At 44.5% G+C, this 19073-nt stretch overlaps 8 non-coding genes and 2 pseudogenes across 8 annotated transcripts; all 10 read left to right on the forward strand.

The window, feature by feature from the left end:
* Positions 1 to 411: 411 nt before the first annotated feature.
* Positions 412 to 602, forward strand: LOC141213001 (U2 spliceosomal RNA). The gene has a single exon (XR_012282582.1). It is a non-coding gene; the product is annotated as a U2 spliceosomal RNA (small nuclear RNA).
* A 1115-nt stretch (positions 603 to 1717) lies between these two features.
* On the forward strand, positions 1718 to 1908 carry LOC141213002 (U2 spliceosomal RNA). The gene has a single exon (XR_012282583.1). It is a non-coding gene; the product is annotated as a U2 spliceosomal RNA (small nuclear RNA).
* A 1112-nt stretch (positions 1909 to 3020) lies between these two features.
* On the forward strand, positions 3021 to 3211 carry LOC141213003 (U2 spliceosomal RNA). The gene has a single exon (XR_012282584.1). It is a non-coding gene; the product is annotated as a U2 spliceosomal RNA (small nuclear RNA).
* Positions 3212 to 9442: 6231 nt separating this feature from the next.
* Positions 9443 to 9618, forward strand: LOC141213148 (U2 spliceosomal RNA; annotated as a pseudogene).
* Positions 9619 to 10727: 1109 nt separating this feature from the next.
* LOC141213004 (U2 spliceosomal RNA) lies at positions 10728 to 10918 on the forward strand. The gene has a single exon (XR_012282585.1). It is a non-coding gene; the product is annotated as a U2 spliceosomal RNA (small nuclear RNA).
* Positions 10919 to 12033: 1115 nt separating this feature from the next.
* On the forward strand, positions 12034 to 12224 carry LOC141213005 (U2 spliceosomal RNA). The gene has a single exon (XR_012282586.1). It is a non-coding gene; the product is annotated as a U2 spliceosomal RNA (small nuclear RNA).
* A 1115-nt stretch (positions 12225 to 13339) lies between these two features.
* LOC141213006 (U2 spliceosomal RNA) lies at positions 13340 to 13530 on the forward strand. Its single transcript, XR_012282587.1, has one exon. It is a non-coding gene; the product is annotated as a U2 spliceosomal RNA (small nuclear RNA).
* Positions 13531 to 14645: 1115 nt separating this feature from the next.
* On the forward strand, positions 14646 to 14836 carry LOC141213007 (U2 spliceosomal RNA). Its single transcript, XR_012282588.1, has one exon. It is a non-coding gene; the product is annotated as a U2 spliceosomal RNA (small nuclear RNA).
* Positions 14837 to 15951: 1115 nt separating this feature from the next.
* Positions 15952 to 16142, forward strand: LOC141213008 (U2 spliceosomal RNA). Its single transcript, XR_012282589.1, has one exon. It is a non-coding gene; the product is annotated as a U2 spliceosomal RNA (small nuclear RNA).
* A 2003-nt stretch (positions 16143 to 18145) lies between these two features.
* On the forward strand, positions 18146 to 18321 carry LOC141213190 (U2 spliceosomal RNA; annotated as a pseudogene).
* The last annotated feature ends 752 nt before the right edge of the window (positions 18322 to 19073 follow it).

The raw sequence follows: 19073 nt of genomic DNA on the forward strand, positions 1-19073 counted from the left end.
GCGTGTCATAATAGGCTCTGAGCCTTTATATACCTGTGCACAGCAGCAGCCACCTTCAGTCTGCTGCTGGACAGCCAGCAGCAGCAGGAGAGGTATGTAATCAGGAGCCCTCCTGCTAAGGGTAGACAGCTGCTCGTTCCACCCCACCCCCCGCCTTAATTGGTTCTCCTCCCTTCCAACGGTGTTGAGGCGGGTGGGAACAGCAGGGGGTGAAGGTGCTGTGTTTAAAGAGGTGGAGTTATGCAGATCTAAAACGCGTGGATTGCAGCAGCAGCAAGCCGAAAAGTGCAGGCATGTAAGGGATCTAGAGGTTGACAACATGTCTTCTTAACGGGAGTCCAGGAGCTCATCTCCACAAATGGACTTTTCAGGATCCTTGGGTGGCTCCGTAGTTTGAAACCAATTCTGGTTATCGCTTCTCGGCCTTTTGGCTAAGATCAAGTGTAGTATCTGTTCTTATCAGTTTAATATCTGATACGTCCCCTATCTGGGGACCATATATTAAATGGATTTTTAGAACAGGGAGATGGAAAAAGAGCTTGCTCTGTCCACTCCACGCATTGACCTGGTATTGCAGTATCTCCAGGACCGGTGCACCCCTTCTTTAATGCAGTTTCTAAAATCAGAAAGAATTGAATTCAATGTTTTTTGTTCATTTTGCTTGTTTGTCGGATTTTGGGATGGACTCTTTGGCTTTGCTTTTCTTCTCCTCATTGGATTTTTCATGTTCAAAGTTGCAGAAGCCAGATTACAAGCTCATTTTGGTTCAACTTCAGCAACTGTGCATTGCATTGCCATGTAATGTGATGCAATGCTATCTTTCTAGCTCTCCCTTTTTACTTCCTTTTGGATAAACAGACATATTAGGCAAGCATTTTGGAGCTTTCACCTAAATAACTACAGGTGGTGAGATAAGCTGCACAATATAATTGACCTTTCAGTATATTGTTGCACACACACCATCTATTTAGCAAATGCCCTTGTTATCAACAGCAGCCTTTTAAACTCACCTGAGCTAACAGGTATGTGCGCTGGTTACTCTGCTGCGCTTAAAATTTCTTTTTTGGTTTGCTACAATGCCTTTTCTGAAACGTTGTCTCCTTCTGCTGGAACACTGACTTCTTTCATTTAATGCCTGCAGACTATAAAAGAGAACCCAACCCAAAAAGTTTGGTTGATTAGTCTGTGGCATTCTGTTAAACTGTTGCTTATGGCGGTCTCTGTGAGCTTCTCAGCGACATTCAGCCAGCCAGGTATCCTGCCTGCAGTAGATGGAATGTGGCAATGGAACGCTGGCTGCGCGTGTCATAATAGGCTCTGAGCCTTTATATACCTGTGCACAGCAGCAGCCACCTTCAGTCTGCTGCTGGACAGCCAGCAGCAGCAGCAGCAGGAGAGGTATGTAATCAGGAGCCCTCCTGCTAAGGGTAGACAGCTGCTCGTTCCACCCCACCCCCCGCCTTAATTGGTTCTCCTCCCTTCCAACGGTGTTGAGGCGGGTGGGAACAGCAGGGGGTGAAGGTGCTGTGTTTAAAGAGGTGGAGTTATGCAGATCTAAAACGCGTGGATTGCAGCAGCAGCAAGCCGAAAAGTGCAGGCATGTAAGGGATCTAGAGGTTGACAACATGTCTTCTTAACGGGAGTCCAGGAGCTCATCTCCACAAATGGACTTTTCAGGATCCTTGGGTGGCTCCGTAGTTTGAAACCAATTCTGGTTATCGCTTCTCGGCCTTTTGGCTAAGATCAAGTGTAGTATCTGTTCTTATCAGTTTAATATCTGATACGTCCCCTATCTGGGGACCATATATTAAATGGATTTTTAGAACAGGGAGATGGAAAAAGAGCTTGCTCTGTCCACTCCACGCATTGACCTGGTATTGCAGTATCTCCAGGACCGGTGCACCCCTTCTTTAATGCAGTTTCTAAAATCAGAAAGAATTGAATTCAATGTTTTTTGTTCATTTTGCTTGTTTGTCGGATTTTGGGATGGACTCTTTGGCTTTGCTTTTCTTCTCCTCATTGGATTTTTCATGTTCAAAGTTGCAGAAGCCAGATTACAAGCTCATTTTGGTTCAACTTCAGCAACTGTGCATTGCATTGCCATGTAATGTGATGCAATGCTATCTTTCTAGCTCTCCCTTTTTACTTCCTTTTGGATAAACAGACATATTAGGCAAGCATTTTGGAGCTTTCACCTAAATAACTACAGGTGGTGAGATAAGCTGCACAATACAATTGACCTTTCAGTATATTGTTGCACACACACCATCTATTTAGCAAATGCCCTTGTTATCAACAGCAGCCTTTTAAACTCACCTGAGCTAACAGGTATGTGCGCTGGTTACTCTGCTGCGCTTAAAATTTCTTTTTTGGTTTGCTACAATGCCTTTTCTGAAACGTTGTCTCCCTCTGCTGGAACACTGACTTCTTTCATTTAATGCCTGCAGACTATAAAAGAGAACACAACCCAAAAAGTTTGGTTGATTAGTCTGTGGCATTCTGTTAAACTGTTGCTTATGGCGGTCTCTGTGAGCTTCTCAGCGACATTCAGCCAGCCAGGTATCCTGCCTGCAGTAGATGGAATGTGGCAATGGAACGCTGGCTGCGCGTGTCATAATAGGCTCTGAGCCTTTATATACCTGTGCACAGCAGCAGCCACCTTCAGTCTGCTGCTGGACAGCCAGCAGCAGCAGCAGGAGAGGTATGTAATCAGGAGCCCTCCTGCTAAGGGTAGACAGCTGCTCGTTCCACCCCACCCCCCGCCTTAATTGGTTCTCCTCCCTTCCAACGGTGTTGAGGCGGGTGGGAACAGCAGGGGGTGAAGGTGCTGTGTTTAAAGAGGTGGAGTTATGCAGATCTAAAACGCGTGGATTGCAGCAGCAGCAAGCCGAAAAGTGCAGGCATGTAAGGGATCTAGAGGTTGACAACATGTCTTCTTAACGGGAGTCCAGGAGCTCATCTCCACAAATGGACTTTTCAGGATCCTTGGGTGGCTCCGTAGTTTGAAACCAATTCTGGTTATCGCTTCTCGGCCTTTTGGCTAAGATCAAGTGTAGTATCTGTTCTTATCAGTTTAATATCTGATACGTCCCCTATCTGGGGACCATATATTAAATGGATTTTTAGAACAGGGAGATGGAAAAAGAGCTTGCTCTGTCCACTCCACGCATTGACCTGGTATTGCAGTATCTCCAGGACCGGTGCACCCCTTCTTTAATGCAGTTTCTAAAATCAGAAAGAATTGAATTCAATGTTTTTTGTTCATTTTGCTTGTTTGTCGGATTTTGGGATGGACTCTTTGGCTTTGCTTTTCTTCTCCTCATTGGATTTTTCATGTTCAAAGTTGCAGAAGCCAGATTACAAGCTCATTTTGGTTCAACTTCAGCAACTGTGCATTGCATTGCCATGTAATGTGATGCAATGCTATCTTTCTAGCTCTCCCTTTTTACTTCCTTTTGGATAAACAGACATATTAGGCAAGCATTTTGGAGCTTTCACCTAAATAACTACAGGTGGTGAGATAAGCTGCACAATATAATTGACCTTTCAGTATATTGTTGCACACACACCATCTATTTAGCAAATGCCCTTGTTATCAACAGCAGCCTTTTAAACTCACCTGAGCTAACAGGTATGTGCGCTGGTTACTCTGCTGCGCTTAAAATTTCTTTTTTGGTTTGCTACAATGCCTTTTCTGAAACGTTGTCTCCTTCTGCTGGAACACTGACTTCTTTCATTTAATGCCTGCAGACTATAAAAGAGAACCCAACCCAAAAAGTTTGGTTGATTAGTCTGTGGCATTCTGTTAAACTGTTGCTTATGGCGGTCTCTGTGAGCTTCTCAGCGACATTCAGCCAGCCAGGTATCCTGCCTGCAGTAGATGGAATGTGGCAATGGAACGCTGGCTGCGCGTGTCATAATAGGCTCTGAGCCTTTATATACCTGTGCACAGCAGCAGCCACCTTCAGTCTGCTGCTGGACAGCCAGCAGCAGCAGCAGCAGGAGAGGTATGTAATCAGGAGCCCTCCTGCTAAGGGTAGACAGCTGCTCGTTCCACCCCACCCCCCGCCTTAATTGGTTCTCCTCCCTTCCAACGGTGTTGAGGCGGGTGGGAACAGCAGGGGGTGAAGGTGCTGTGTTTAAAGAGGTGGAGTTATGCAGATCTAAAACGCGTGGATTGCAGCAGCAGCAAGCCGAAAAGTGCAGGCATGTAAGGGATCTAGAGGTTGACAACATGTCTTCTTAACGGGAGTCCAGGAGCTCATCTCCACAAATGGACTTTTCAGGATCCTTGGGTGGCTCCGTAGTTTGAAACCAATTCTGGTTATCGCTTCTCGGCCTTTTGGCTAAGATACCACATCTTGCCAGAAGGATTCTAAGCCAATCGTGCCCTTGGCCTTGAGGCATCGGCGGTGTAAAAGCCGTCTTAAGCCTCATGCTGCTTTAGGGGGCAGATACGCAAAGAAACCAAGAAGGCGATCGACCCTATCTACCTTTTGAAGATGGCATCAGCAGTAGCGGCCGCAGTGCGCTATGCCAGAGCTGGTGACCTTCGCATCAAGAACTCTTTCAAGATCGAAGTGGACGATGCATCCAAGGAGAAGTTGACCTTGAAGTTTTTCGTGAGGAGAGTGCTGCTGGAGATCCTAGGAGTAAAGAGGGAAGACATCCTGGCCCTTCAAGATCGCCCCGGTTCCTTCACTTTGACTCTGGAGTCGGAGTATGCGTGCCAGAACCTCTTCCGCCAGATTCACCTGCACCTTTCAGATGAGGATCTTAAAGGACTCACCTTTGTCATCCTTTACTCCGGTGGAGAGAAGCCGCTCGTGGTTCAGATGAGCAACCCTCATGTTCCCTTAGTTAATATTATTTGCTTTCTTCAAAACTATTTCCCAGAACTGCGGTATTCCCACAAGGTCATGAATGAGGAAAACCTCTGGACGGGAAAGCATAAATTTTTTGTTAAATTTTGTGAAGATCCAAATGGCATTGGTGGTCAGCGTCATCCTCCGTCAAGTTTCCTGATCGGTAGGGAGCGGGGGCGCCTCTTCTACCCGGACATGCCCCTCTTCTGCCGGAAATGCATGTGTTTCGGTCACACTTATGAGAACTGCAAGGAGGAGGTGGCAATCTGTAAGAAGTGCTACAAGCATGGACATGCCACAATGGACTGTACCAATGAGATGGTGTGCAACATCTGCCGGGTCCCAGGTCACTCCTTCCGGGAGTGTCCTTTGAAGAAAAAGGCGGAAACCTATGCTGAAACGCTGGCAAAGCAACCTGCCCGTGTGCCTCCATCTGCTCCCGGGGGGCAGAGGCAACCCTCTGCTGTTCCTGCTCCTGCGGGTGCGTCTACAGCGCGGGGGCAGTCTTCTAGCTCTCCAGTACCTGCTCCACAGACCAAGCCTGCTAGTACATCAGGTGGTACGTCTGCACCTGCTGCACAGAGGAAGCCAACCAACCCTCCTGCTCCTGCTGCTAAGGGGGGTCCCACCGGTGCTCCTGTATCTACTGTGCGAACACAACCCCCTGTAGGCGGGTCCACAAGCACTTCAGTGCCTGCTGCACAGGGAAAACCTGCCAGTTCTCCTATTCCTGCTGCGCATAAGCCCACGTCTATGCAGAAACCTCCAGCTGAGAAACCTGTCCGTCCTGAGAGGAGGGAAGCTTCATCTAAGGACTGGGCTGCTGATTCTGATCCGGGTGATATGGTGGTGGAGGGGAGTCCCTCTGCTGAAATCGGGACATTTAGCTCGGAGGAAGAAGCAATGGAGCTGGAAACTCGTAGGAAAAGGAAAACAGATGATAGGTCTGATGAGAATGTGGCCAGGGAGACTTCCAAGAAGTGTCCATTAAAACCAAGTCTTCTGCAATACAAGCCAATGGCTCCCGCTGCCCCTCCTGAGGAGCCAAGGCCTTCAGACCCTATAAACATTTCTTTTTCGGACTCAGAAGTGCAGAGCCCGTTAACATCGGTGGGCTTTATGTCTGATTCTGACAGTAGTGTGACCTGAACTAACCTATCATGACCTCATCAATTAAAGTAGCCTCGCTCAATGTGAGGAGTATAAGGGGCTCTACAAGAAGGGCTGCTTTGTTTTCCTACCTGTCAACAGTGGACTGTGATGTCTTTTGTTTGCAAGAATGTAACATTGACTTTGATATGAATTATGCAGATTTAAGAAAAGATTGGCCTCATGGGCCCTCTATCTGGTCCGGAGATAATGAAAATCGTTCCTCTGGCATTGGAGTGCTGTTTAGGTCGCATGACTTTAAAATCAACTCTTTTGTGGACATTTCTTCTGGACGTGCTCTTTTCTTAAATATTAGTTTTAAAGGTGTGGACTTTAGACTTTTGAACATTTATGCTTCTCCGGTGAAGGAAGAGAGACATCAGTTGTTTGAAGATGTGCAATATTACCTACCTGGTTCATCGCCTCTGATGTTCTGTGGGGATTTCAATTGTGTCTTGCCTGGTGAAGGGAGAAGCGGGAGTTCCACCGTTCCTAAAAAAGACAAAACAGAGAAACAACTAAAGGATTTGTTAACTGATTTTTTTCTTAGAGACTCCTGGAAAGAGATCCGTAGTAATGATCCCGGTTATACTTGGGAGAACTCTTCTTCTAAATCTCGTATTGATTTTATTTTCATGTCCCAATATGTGAATGTCAAATCTGTTGTCTTAATCCCAAACATTTTTTCAGATCATAAGATGTTGCTATCAGAGTTAGAATTACCTGGGCTTGTCAAGGCAAGAGGAGTTTGGAGGCTAAATACAACATTGTTACAAGATCCTAAGGTAAGAACAGATTTTAAAGCGTTTTTTAATTATTTAAGAACAAAACAACAAAAATTTTTAACTCTGCTAGAATGGTGGGAATACAGCAAGATGAAGATAAAAAGTTTTTTTATCAAGGTCAGCATAGCCAATGCAAGAGAAAAGTCCGCTTGGCATAAAAGGCTTATTACTAAATTGCAGACCTGTTATCAACTAAGAGATGTGGGACTTGAAATGGACGATTTAATTGAAGCAACAAAAAAAGAAATTAAAAAGAGTATAGAGTCGAAGGGTAAGGAAATAATTTATAACTCAAAAATTGAAGTGATGGAGAAAAATGAAAAGTGCTCAAGATTTTTTTTTAAAAAAGTAGTTGCTGCTAAGGAAATGATAACAGAATTAGAGGGTGAAACTACAACTGAAGGTATGCTCAACCAAGCTCACCAGTTTTATCAGCAGCTTTTTAATGAGAAAACTATAGACCAGTCTTTTACTGAAGATGCCCTTAATTCATTAAAAAATAGTCTGAGCCGCGAAGACCAAGAATTGTTATGCACTGAAGTCACCTTGTCGGAAGTAGATGCTGCTATCAAAAGTTTTTCCTATGGGAAAACCCCTGGTTCTGACGGTTTGCCTGTTGAATTTTATCGTGAATTTTGGAATTTTTTAAAACCCGACTTGTTTTTAGTAATCAAAGAAGCTTTTAAGTGTGATATCCTGCCTATATCTTGGAGAAGTGGTCTGGTCTCCCTGATTTTTAAAAAAGGAGCCAAATCCCATCTGGCAAACTGGAGACCAATCACACTGTTGAATGTTGATTACAAGTTGATGTCCAAAATTTTAGTGAACCGTTTTAAAAAAGTTTTATCCAAAGTTATTTATGAAGACCAGGTATGTGGGGTGCCAGGAAGAGGAGTTGCGGAGCATCTCAATACCATCCGCGATGTCATATGGTACCAGCAATCCAGGAAGCAAGACTTAGCAATTTTATCGTTGGATTTTCAAAAGGCTTTTGATCGTGTCTCTCATTGTTTTTTATGGTTGGTTTTAAAAAAAATGGGCTTCCCTGAAATTTTTATCAAGCAAGTGGCACTTTTATATAAGAACTCTTTTAGTAAAATTTTAATCAATGGATTTTTGTCTAATGAAGTGTTTTTGCATTCAGGTGTGAAGCAAGGCTGCCCTTTGTCCCCAGTGCTATTTATATGTGCAATAGAGCCTCTTTTATCTATGCTACGAGAGGATAAAGTGATTAAAGGTGTCCCTATCCCTGGAGGACATGGAAGAGATGTGAAGGTAATGGGCTACATGGATGATATTACTATTTTTTGTTCATCACCTGCCGCTCTCAGGAGAGCTATAAGAACGACCAATTTTTTTTGTGAAGCCTCAGGTTTTAAGTTAAACATTGAGAAATGTGATTGTTTTGTCCGTGGCAATTGGGCGGATGTGTCCATCCCTGATCTCCCGATGCAGTCAGAGAAGATTAAAATTCTGGGCGTGATTTTTGATCGACAGAATGATGGAATGAAGAGCTGGGATGGAGTAAGGGACAAAATACAAAAGAAGATTGACTTTTGGAAATTAAGAAAATTAACAATCGAAGGTAAAGTTTTAATTATTAAGGCCCTTCTGCTTCCTGTCATGTTATATCTCAGTTATGTTTATCCCCCAAGTGACCTTACAGCGAGAAGATTACAGAGAATGCTGTTTGAATTTGTGTGGAACTCTAAGTTCGAAAAGGTGAAGAGAGAAACAATGTACAAGATGCACCACCTTGGTGGTAAGGATGTTCCCAACGTCAAACTGTTTTTATACTCCAAGTTTTTTAGCCTCTGTTTTAAATATATGTTTGCTTCAAGCCCTTGGGCACATTTTTTAAGATATGCAGCTGGCCACATTTTTAGGAGGCGAAAGTGGATATCCATTTCTTTAACAAGCCCAGTGTTGTTATCCCCTCCACAACAATATGCCATCCTGGAGAAAGTTATCAGATTATATGGCCTAGATTCTTTTGAGATGGAGACATTGAAGAATGCAAGGAAGCTGCTGCAGCAATTAAAAAAGAAAGAAACTTTGACGCCCATAAGCCATTATTCATATAGCAGAGTCACTAAAATATGGAATTTAACAAATGCACCTTACCTGATGAATCAACATAAAGACTTAGCTTGGATGATTGTGCAGGAATGTTTACCGACTCGTGATTTCCAGTATAAAAGAAGACTTAGCACTATACAAACCTGCCCGAGGCATCAGTGCAATAATGATGAGACTACTATGCACCTTATTTGGAATTGTGATTTTGCACAGCAAGTGTGGAAAGACTGTGGTGAGCTTTTAAAATTTTTATCTGGTCTTAATTTTTTAAGCCATGAAGTGGTTTTATATGGGATTTTACCAAACATGACGAAAGAAAAAGAGAGAGTTTTATGGTGCACTTTGAGTTGTGTTAAAAGTGCTCTATGGAAGACCAGAAACATATTGTTGTTTAAAAGAGACTATATAGAAGTCAAGGATTGTATAAGACTGGCATTAAGTGAAATTTATATGTACTACCTAATGGATATGAAGAAGCTTGGAAAGAAAAGAGCCCTGAGTATATGGAACTATCACCTATGGAAGATGTTATTTTAAAGCTCTGAAGAAAAGATAAAGACTACGATATTTTAAATATAAACGCAAAATCTGTTCTTATCAGTTTAATATCTGATACGTCCCCTATCTGGGGACCATATATTAAATGGATTTTTAGAACAGGGAGATGGAAAAAGAGCTTGCTCTGTCCACTCCACGCATTGACCTGGTATTGCAGTATCTCCAGGACCGGTGCACCCCTTCTTTAATGCAGTTTCTAAAATCAGAAAGAATTGAATTCAATGTTTTTTGTTCATTTTGCTTGTTTGTCGGATTTTGGGATGGACTCTTTGGCTTTGCTTTTCTTCTCCTCATTGGATTTTTCATGTTCAAAGTTGCAGAAGCCAGATTACAAGCTCATTTTGGTTCAACTTCAGCAACTGTGCATTGCATTGCCATGTAATGTGATGCAATGCTATCTTTCTAGCTCTCCCTTTTTACTTCCTTTTGGATAAACAGACATATTAGGCAAGCATTTTGGAGCTTTCACCTAAATAACTACAGGTGGTGAGATAAGCTGCACAATATAATTGACCTTTCAGTATATTGTTGCACACACACCATCTATTTAGCAAATGCCCTTGTTATCAACAGCAGCCTTTTAAACTCACCTGAGCTAACAGGTATGTGCGCTGGTTACTCTGCTGCGCTTAAAATTTCTTTTTTGGTTTGCTACAATGCCTTTTCTGAAACGTTGTCTCCTTCTGCTGGAACACTGACTTCTTTCATTTAATGCCTGCAGACTATAAAAGAGAACCCAACCCAAAAAGTTTGGTTGATTAGTCTGTGGCATTCTGTTAAACTGTTGCTTATGGCGGTCTCTGTGAGCTTCTCAGCGACATTCAGCCAGCCAGGTATCCTGCCTGCAGTAGATGGAATGTGGCAATGGAACGCTGGCTGCGCGTGTCATAATAGGCTCTGAGCCTTTATATACCTGTGCACAGCAGCAGCCACCTTCAGTCTGCTGCTGGACAGCCAGCAGCAGCAGGAGAGGTATGTAATCAGGAGCCCTCCTGCTAAGGGTAGACAGCTGCTCGTTCCACCCCACCCCCCGCCTTAATTGGTTCTCCTCCCTTCCAACGGTGTTGAGGCGGGTGGGAACAGCAGGGGGTGAAGGTGCTGTGTTTAAAGAGGTGGAGTTATGCAGATCTAAAACGCGTGGATTGCAGCAGCAGCAAGCCGAAAAGTGCAGGCATGTAAGGGATCTAGAGGTTGACAACATGTCTTCTTAACGGGAGTCCAGGAGCTCATCTCCACAAATGGACTTTTCAGGATCCTTGGGTGGCTCCGTAGTTTGAAACCAATTCTGGTTATCGCTTCTCGGCCTTTTGGCTAAGATCAAGTGTAGTATCTGTTCTTATCAGTTTAATATCTGATACGTCCCCTATCTGGGGACCATATATTAAATGGATTTTTAGAACAGGGAGATGGAAAAAGAGCTTGCTCTGTCCACTCCACGCATTGACCTGGTATTGCAGTATCTCCAGGACCGGTGCACCCCTTCTTTAATGCAGTTTCTAAAATCAGAAAGAATTGAATTCAATGTTTTTTGTTCATTTTGCTTGTTTGTCGGATTTTGGGATGGACTCTTTGGCTTTGCTTTTCTTCTCCTCATTGGATTTTTCATGTTCAAAGTTGCAGAAGCCAGATTACAAGCTCATTTTGGTTCAACTTCAGCAACTGTGCATTGCATTGCCATGTAATGTGATGCAATGCTATCTTTCTAGCTCTCCCTTTTTACTTCCTTTTGGATAAACAGACATATTAGGCAAGCATTTTGGAGCTTTCACCTAAATAACTACAGGTGGTGAGATAAGCTGCACAATATAATTGACCTTTCAGTATATTGTTGCACACACACCATCTATTTAGCAAATGCCCTTGTTATCAACAGCAGCCTTTTAAACTCACCTGAGCTAACAGGTATGTGCGCTGGTTACTCTGCTGCGCTTAAAATTTCTTTTTTGGTTTGCTACAATGCCTTTTCTGAAACGTTGTCTCCTTCTGCTGGAACACTGACTTCTTTCATTTAATGCCTGCAGACTATAAAAGAGAACCCAACCCAAAAAGTTTGGTTGATTAGTCTGTGGCATTCTGTTAAACTGTTGCTTATGGCGGTCTCTGTGAGCTTCTCAGCGACATTCAGCCAGCCAGGTATCCTGCCTGCAGTAGATGGAATGTGGCAATGGAACGCTGGCTGCGCGTGTCATAATAGGCTCTGAGCCTTTATATACCTGTGCACAGCAGCAGCCACCTTCAGTCTGCTGCTGGACAGCCAGCAGCAGCAGCAGCAGGAGAGGTATGTAATCAGGAGCCCTCCTGCTAAGGGTAGACAGCTGCTCGTTCCACCCCACCCCCCGCCTTAATTGGTTCTCCTCCCTTCCAACGGTGTTGAGGCGGGTGGGAACAGCAGGGGGTGAAGGTGCTGTGTTTAAAGAGGTGGAGTTATGCAGATCTAAAACGCGTGGATTGCAGCAGCAGCAAGCCGAAAAGTGCAGGCATGTAAGGGATCTAGAGGTTGACAACATGTCTTCTTAACGGGAGTCCAGGAGCTCATCTCCACAAATGGACTTTTCAGGATCCTTGGGTGGCTCCGTAGTTTGAAACCAATTCTGGTTATCGCTTCTCGGCCTTTTGGCTAAGATCAAGTGTAGTATCTGTTCTTATCAGTTTAATATCTGATACGTCCCCTATCTGGGGACCATATATTAAATGGATTTTTAGAACAGGGAGATGGAAAAAGAGCTTGCTCTGTCCACTCCACGCATTGACCTGGTATTGCAGTATCTCCAGGACCGGTGCACCCCTTCTTTAATGCACTTTCTAAAATCAGAAAGAATTGAATTCAATGTTTTTTGTTCATTTTGCTTGTTTGTCGGATTTTGGGATGGACTCTTTGGCTTTGCTTTTCTTCTCCTCATTGGATTTTTCATGTTCAAAGTTGCAGAAGCCAGATTACAAGCTCATTTTGGTTCAACTTCAGCAACTGTGCATTGCATTGCCATGTAATGTGATGCAATGCTATCTTTCTAGCTCTCCCTTTTTACTTCCTTTTGGATAAACAGACATATTAGGCAAGCATTTTGGAGCTTTCACCTAAATAACTACAGGTGGTGAGATAAGCTGCACAATATAATTGACCTTTCAGTATATTGTTGCACACACACCATCTATTTAGCAAATGCCCTTGTTATCAACAGCAGCCTTTTAAACTCACCTGAGCTAACAGGTATGTGCGCTGGTTACTCTGCTGCGCTTAAAATTTCTTTTTTGGTTTGCTACAATGCCTTTTCTGAAACGTTGTCTCCTTCTGCTGGAACACTGACTTCTTTCATTTAATGCCTGCAGACTATAAAAGAGAACCCAACCCAAAAAGTTTGGTTGATTAGTCTGTGGCATTCTGTTAAACTGTTGCTTATGGCGGTCTCTGTGAGCTTCTCAGCGACATTCAGCCAGCCAGGTATCCTGCCTGCAGTAGATGGAATGTGGCAATGGAACGCTGGCTGCGCGTGTCATAATAGGCTCTGAGCCTTTATATACCTGTGCACAGCAGCAGCCACCTTCAGTCTGCTGCTGGACAGCCAGCAGCAGCAGCAGCAGGAGAGGTATGTAATCAGGAGCCCTCCTGCTAAGGGTAGACAGCTGCTCGTTCCACCCCACCCCCCGCCTTAATTGGTTCTCCTCCCTTCCAACGGTGTTGAGGCGGGTGGGAACAGCAGGGGGTGAAGGTGCTGTGTTTAAAGAGGTGGAGTTATGCAGATCTAAAACGCGTGGATTGCAGCAGCAGCAAGCCGAAAAGTGCAGGCATGTAAGGGATCTAGAGGTTGACAACATGTCTTCTTAACGGGAGTCCAGGAGCTCATCTCCACAAATGGACTTTTCAGGATCCTTGGGTGGCTCCGTAGTTTGAAACCAATTCTGGTTATCGCTTCTCGGCCTTTTGGCTAAGATCAAGTGTAGTATCTGTTCTTATCAGTTTAATATCTGATACGTCCCCTATCTGGGGACCATATATTAAATGGATTTTTAGAACAGGGAGATGGAAAAAGAGCTTGCTCTGTCCACTCCACGCATTGACCTGGTATTGCAGTATCTCCAGGACCGGTGCACCCCTTCTTTAATGCACTTTCTAAAATCAGAAAGAATTGAATTCAATGTTTTTTGTTCATTTTGCTTGTTTGTCGGATTTTGGGATGGACTCTTTGGCTTTGCTTTTCTTCTCCTCATTGGATTTTTCATGTTCAAAGTTGCAGAAGCCAGATTACAAGCTCATTTTGGTTCAACTTCAGCAACTGTGCATTGCATTGCCATGTAATGTGATGCAATGCTATCTTTCTAGCTCTCCCTTTTTACTTCCTTTTGGATAAACAGACATATTAGGCAAGCATTTTGGAGCTTTCACCTAAATAACTACAGGTGGTGAGATAAGCTGCACAATATAATTGACCTTTCAGTATATTGTTGCACACACACCATCTATTTAGCAAATGCCCTTGTTATCAACAGCAGCCTTTTAAACTCACCTGAGCTAACAGGTATGTGCGCTGGTTACTCTGCTGCGCTTAAAATTTCTTTTTTGGTTTGCTACAATGCCTTTTCTGAAACGTTGTCTCCTTCTGCTGGAACACTGACTTCTTTCATTTAATGCCTGCAGACTATAAAAGAGAACCCAACCCAAAAAGTTTGGTTGATTAGTCTGTGGCATTCTGTTAAACTGTTGCTTATGGCGGTCTCTGTGAGCTTCTCAGCGACATTCAGCCAGCCAGGTATCCTGCCTGCAGTAGATGGAATGTGGCAATGGAACGCTGGCTGCGCGTGTCATAATAGGCTCTGAGCCTTTATATACCTGTGCACAGCAGCAGCCACCTTCAGTCTGCTGCTGGACAGCCAGCAGCAGCAGCAGCAGGAGAGGTATGTAATCAGGAGCCCTCCTGCTAAGGGTAGACAGCTGCTCGTTCCACCCCACCCCCCGCCTTAATTGGTTCTCCTCCCTTCCAACGGTGTTGAGGCGGGTGGGAACAGCAGGGGGTGAAGGTGCTGTGTTTAAAGAGGTGGAGTTATGCAGATCTAAAACACGTGGATTGCAGCAGCAGCAAGCCGAAAAGTGCAGGCATGTAAGGGATCTAGAGGTTGACAACATGTCTTCTTAACGGGAGTCCAGGAGCTCATCTCCACAAATGGACTTTTCAGGATCCTTGGGTGGCTCCGTAGTTTGAAACCAATTCTGGTTATCGCTTCTCGGCCTTTTGGCTAAGATCAAGTGTAGTATCTGTTCTTATCAGTTTAATATCTGATACGTCCCCTATCTGGGGACCATATATTAAATGGATTTTTAGAACAGGGAGATGGAAAAAGAGCTTGCTCTGTCCACTCCACGCATTGACCTGGTATTGCAGTATCTCCAGGACCGGTGCACCCCTTCTTTAATGCAGTTTCTAAAATCAGAAAGAATTGAATTCAATGTTTTTTGTTCATTTTGCTTGTTTGTCGGATTTTGGGATGGACTCTTTGGCTTTGCTTTTCTTCTCCTCATTGGATTTTTCATGTTCAAAGTTGCAGAAGCCAGATTACAAGCTCATTTTGGTTCAACTTCAGCAACTGTGCATTGCATTGCCATGTAATGTGATGCAATGCTATCTTTCTAGCTCTCCCTTTTTACTTCCTTTTGGATAAACAGACATATTAGGCAAGCATTTTGGAGCTTTCACCTAAATAACTACAGGTGGTGAGATAAGCTGCACAATATAATTGACCTTTCAGTATATTGTTGCACACACACCATCTATTTAGCAAATGCCCTTGTTATCAACAGCAGCCTTTTAAACTCACCTGAGCTAACAGGTATGTGCGCTGGTTACTCTGCTGCGCTTAAAATTTCTTTTTTGGTTTGCTACAATGCCTTTTCTGAAACGTTGTCTCCTTCTGCTGGAACACTGACTTCTTTCATTTAATGCCTGCAGACTATAAAAGAGAACCCAACCCAAAAAGTTTGGTTGATTAGTCTGTGGCATTCTGTTAAACTGTTGCTTATGGCGGTCTCTGTGAGCTTCTCAGCGACATTCAGCCAGCCAGGTATCCTGCCTGCAGTAGATGGAATGTGGCAATGGAACGCTGGCTGCGCGTGTCATAATAGGCTCTGAGCCTTTATATACCTGTGCACAGCAGCAGCCACCTTCAGTCTGCTGCTGGACAGCCAGCAGCAGCAGCAGCAGGAGAGGTATGTAATCAGGAGCCCTCCTGCTAAGGGTAGACAGCTGCTCGTTCCACCCCACCCCCCGCCTTAATTGGTTCTCCTCCCTTCCAACGGTGTTGAGGCGGGTGGGAACAGCAGGGGGTGAAGGTGCTGTGTTTAAAGAGGTGGAGTTATGCAGATCTAAAACGCGTGGATTGCAGCAGCAGCAAGCCGAAAAGTGCAGGCATGTAAGGGATCTAGAGGTTGACAACATGTCTTCTTAACGGGAGTCCAGGAGCTCATCTCCACAAATGGACTTTTCAGGATCCTTGGGTGGCTCCGTAGTTTGAAACCAATTCTGGTTATCGCTTCTCGGCCTTTTGGCTAAGATCAAGTGTAGTATCTGTTCTTATCAGTTTAATATCTGATACGTCCCCTATCTGGGGACCATATATTAAATGGATTTTTAGAACAGGGAGATGGAAAAAGAGCTTGCTCTGTCCACTCCACGCATTGACCTGGTATTGCAGTATCTCCAGGACCGGTGCACCCCTTCTTTAATGCAGTTTCTAAAATCAGAAAGAATTGAATTCAATGTTTTTTGTTCATTTTGCTTGTTTGTCGGATTTTGGGATGGACTCTTTGGCTTTGCTTTTCTTCTCCTCATTGGATTTTTCATGTTCAAAGTTGCAGAAGCCAGATTACAAGCTCATTTTGGTTCAACTTCAGCAACTGTGCATTGCATTGCCATGTAATGTGATGCAATGCTATCTTTCTAGCTCTCCCTTTTTACTTCCTTTTGGATAAACAGACATATTAGGCAAGCATTTTGGAGCTTTCACCTAAATAACTACAGGTGGTGAGATAAGCTGCACAATATAATTGACCTTTCAGTATATTGTTGCACACACACCATCTATTTAGCAAATGCCCTTGTTATCAACAGCAGCCTTTTAAACTCACCTGAGCTAACAGGTATGTGCGCTGGTTACTCTGCTGCGCTTAAAATTTCTTTTTTGGTTTGCTACAATGCCTTTTCTGAAACGTTGTCTCCTTCTGCTGGAACACTGACTTCTTTCATTTAATGCCTGCAGACTATAAAAGAGAACCCAACCCAAAAAGTTTGGTTGATTAGTCTGTGGCATTCTGTTAAACTGTTGCTTATGGCGGTCTCTGTGAGCTTCTCAGCGACATTCAGCCAGCCAGGTATCCTGCCTGCAGTAGATGGAATGTGGCAATGGAACGCTGGCTGCGCGTGTCATAATAGGCTCTGAGCCTTTATATACCTGTGCACAGCAGCAGCCACCTTCAGTCTGCTGCTGGACAGCCAGCAGCAGCAGCAGCAGGAGAGGTATGTAATCAGGAGCCCTCCTGCTAAGGGTAGACAGCTGCTCGTTCCACCCCACCCCCCGCCTTAATTGGTTCTCCTCCCTTCCAACGGTGTTGAGGCGGGTGGGAACAGCAGGGGGTGAAGGTGCTGTGTTTAAAGAGGTGGAGTTATGCAGATCTAAAACGCGTGGATTGCAGCAGCAGCAAGCCGAAAAGTGCAGGCATGTAAGGGATCTAGAGGTTGACAACATGTCTTCTTAACAGGAGTCCAGGAGCTCATCTCCACAAATGGACTTTTCAGGATCCTTGGGTGGCTCCGTAGTTTGAAACCAATTCTGGTTATCGCTTCTCGGCCTTTTCGCTAAGATCAAGTGTAGTATCTTTCGAAAAGGCGGTTTTGGATGTTGGCCGCCCTAGTAGATTGATACATTATGCACACTGGGGTTTAGGCGCTTGTTAGTACGCCAGTTGGCTAATATAGTCATCTGGTGGAAAGCATGGCCCCCCAGGATCGACGCCATTGGGCCGGGGAAGATCGAAAGCCCGAAGTGTGAAGTGCCCCAGGAGTGGTGACCCTGGGGTGCCTTAACTCACTGGGATTGGGAACCCCACTTGAGTTTATGGCACATTTGCACTAGCACTTCAATATTTCTTTCTTCACACACACCCTTATTCCGGGCCTTCTGGCCTTAGGATGGGGAATTTTTCAATTCCCGGTCGAAGGTCCGGGCAGTATTATACTGTGAAACCTTCACTATTTATTTAATTTTTTTTGTCACTGTGTGTCCACTTTTTCACGTGTGTCCACGTCCTTACTAGGATTTTGTCGGGATGCGGTTCCCTTACGGGTTCCTCTCTTGGCAGGTCTAGGGGGGGAGTGTGTGGCCATCAGGTTCCGCTCCCCCCTGAACCCCCCTGGCTCTCCTCTTTCGGGAGGAGAGCATTGTTGGCTCCCCTCTTCCGGGAGGGGAGCACAGTCTTTGGCTCCCAGTGCCTTGCTCGGGTGAGAACTCGGGCAGGTATTGGGGGTAAGATTGGGTCGCCTCTGGCTCCGGCTGGAGGTGGCTATTTGTCCCTGTTCCTCGCTGTGGCCTTCTGTCTCGGAGGGACGGGGAATGGTTTGGGGGACCCTTCTCCTTTTGGAGAGGGTTTTAAGAAGACCAGCATCCTAGTGCACTTTTTTTGTGGCACTTGTCACTTTTTTAAGCGCACTCGGGTTTTGTACACGAATTCGGGCTTTCAAAAAAAAAAATCTGTTCTTATCAGTTTAATATCTGATACGTCCCCTATCTGGGGACCATATATTAAATGGATTTTTAGAACAGGGAGATGGAAAAAGAGCTTGCTCTGTCCACTCCACGCATTGACCTGGTATTGCAGTATCTCCAGGACCGGTGCACCCCTTCTTTAATGCAGTTTCTAAAATCAGAAAGAATTGAATTCAATGTTTTTTGTTCATTTTGCTTGTTTGTCGGATTTTGGGATGGACTCTTTGGCTTTGCTTTTCTTCTCCTCATTGGATTTTTCATGTTCAAAGTTGCAGAAGCCAGATTACAAGCTCATTTTGGTTCAACTTCAGCAACTGTGCATTGCATTGCCATGTAATGTGATGCAATGCTATCTTTCTAGCTCTCCCTTTTTACTTCCTTTTGGATAAACAGACATATTAGGCAAGCATTTTGGAGCTTTCACCTAAATAACTACAGGTGGTGAGATAAGCTGCACAATATAATTGACCTTTCAGTATATTGTTGCACACACACCATCTATTTAGCAAATGCCCTTGTTATCAACAGCAGCCTTTTAAACTCACCTGAGCTAACAGGTATGTGCGCTGGTTACTCTGCTGCGCTTAAAATTTCTTTTTTGGTTTGCTACAATGCCTTTTCTGAAACGTTGTCTCCTTCTGCTGGAACACTGACTTCTTTCATTTAATGCCTGCAGACTATAAAAGAGAACCCAACCCAAAAAGTTTGGTTGATTAGTCTGTGGCATTCTGTTAAACTGTTGCTTATGGCGGTCTCTGTGAGCTTCTCAGCGACATTCAGCCAGCCAGGTATCCTGCCTGCAGTAGATGGAATGTGGCAATGGAATGCTGGCTGCGCGTGTCATAATAGGCTCTGAGCCTTTATATACCTGTGCACAGCAGCAGCCACC

The sequence above is a fragment of the Phyllobates terribilis genome, unplaced genomic scaffold (assembly GCF_046119375.1).
Source record: "Phyllobates terribilis strain yellow unplaced genomic scaffold, ASM4611937v1 Scaffold_187__1_contigs__length_3656778, whole genome shotgun sequence".
NCBI classification, from domain to species: Eukaryota; Metazoa; Chordata; class Amphibia; order Anura; family Dendrobatidae; genus Phyllobates; species Phyllobates terribilis.